Here is a 1,928-nt window from a genome sequence, read left to right as displayed (position 1 = left end):
GCTCTCAACATGTACAATGTACTGCAGATATTTATTACCTATTTATTACAAAGCCAAAACCCAAAAAAGGTATTTATTTATTTATTTATTTAAAGATGACCGGTAAGGGGATCTCAACCCTTGGCTTGGTGTTGTCAGCACCACGCTCAGCCATTGAGCAAACCGGCCATCCCTATATAGGATCCGAACCCGTGGCCTTGGTGTTATCAGCACCGCACTCTACCGCGTGAGCCACGGGCCAGCCTCAAAAAAGTTATTAAAAGCAGGTATTTAATGTCCATTAAAGGATCATTGTTTTACTTACATAAAGTGACCCCATTGTTCATTTTTACTACACTTGGTAGGGTAAATACATACTATACACTAATAGTTAACACGATACAGTCATAAATTATTTTTGTTTGCAATATTTTTCACCTTAACAGAAATTTATGTACACTTGTGTTGCATAAGTGTTTAAAATATTTATGGATTTCTAATGCAATTCATTGGCTTGTGTTTACAAAGACCTTATTTTATAGTTTTAGGAGTATGAAAAATTAATGCTTAAAGTATTTGACATGTTTTTCTTTTTCTGATTGTTCTTGGATACTTAAAACTTGGAGCCTTTAATTCAGATTATTCACATTTTGTGTTGTTTATCTGTAATAATGAATAAGATGCAGTGTTTGGCATGTGTAAATTTGTTCACATTGGGGCCATTAATACTATTTGTTTCAGTACAGTGGGGCTGTAGATAGGAAAATAAAAGAACAGAACCGGCCCATTCCTTGTTAGAATTCCTACTTTGGATTTAGTGTTTCATGTAATACAGGAACAATCATTTTGTTTGTTCTCCATAAACCCAGACAATATAAGAAAGTCTCTCCTTTTTGAATGTGATATAGGTTCTTCACCCCAGAGTCCTTTTCTGGTATGTTTAAAGTGTGAAATGCCGAGGCTCTGCATTGAAGGATTAAACAATATGAATCAAGGAGACTGCGATTCTCTCTGGCTGACTTAATTTTAAGAACGTATAACCATTGCACATGTGTTGAAGGGTGATACATTTGCATCTAAAAAATAAATGCATCCACTCTGGATGCTACTTGTCTTAAGTATATAGAATTGTTTTATTTTCAATTAAAAAGACAACAATGAAAAACTTCTTTTAGCTCAGTTTTACAAGTGGATTGCTGAATTATCTAATATCCAAAATACTACCATTTAAGTCAGAATTTTTGAAGCCTGGATTCTATTAGTCAGGGTACTCAAGAGAGAGAACCATCAGGGTAGATACACAGACATAGATAACGATACAGGGCAGTGAATTTATTAGGGGAATTAATCCACATGATTATGGAAACTATGAAGTGCCATGACAGGCCTCTTCAAGCTGGAGACCCTGGGATTGTACAAGTCCTGGAGTTCAAACGTTGGAGAACCTGGAGTTCTGATGTTTAAGAGCAAGAGAAGCAGGATGTCTCAGTTCCAGGAGAGAAAGAGAGAATTCCCCTTTCCTCTGCCTTTTTGTTCTGTCCAGGTCCCAAGTGATTGGATAGTGTCGCCCACACAGAGGACAGACTTTCCCCACTCAGTCCACTGACACACATGCCGATATCATCCCAAAACAGACACACTCAGACATAATGCTTCACCAGTTCTCTAGGTATTCCTTAATGCAGTCAAGTAGTCACATATAATTAACCATCACACTAATTCAGTTCCAGTATCTTCTCTCCTAGTTGTCAAATATGGTCTGGGGAGTTCTGGGGGATCTTTGATATACTTTCTACTTTTTTTTTATGTCTGTCCAGTACAGAGATATGAACCCTTGACCTTCGTATTCTGCCACCATGCTCTAACCAGCTGAACTAAGTAGCCAGACCCCTGGTATACTTTCAAGGGGTCCACAAGGTTAATACTATTTCCATAAGAATATTAATAGT

This window comes from Cynocephalus volans, chromosome 5 (genome assembly GCF_027409185.1).
Source record: "Cynocephalus volans isolate mCynVol1 chromosome 5, mCynVol1.pri, whole genome shotgun sequence".
Lineage (NCBI taxonomy): Eukaryota > Metazoa > Chordata > Mammalia > Dermoptera > Cynocephalidae > Cynocephalus > Cynocephalus volans.
The sequence above is the reverse complement of the archived record's forward strand: the minus strand, read 5'-3'. Positions refer to the sequence as shown.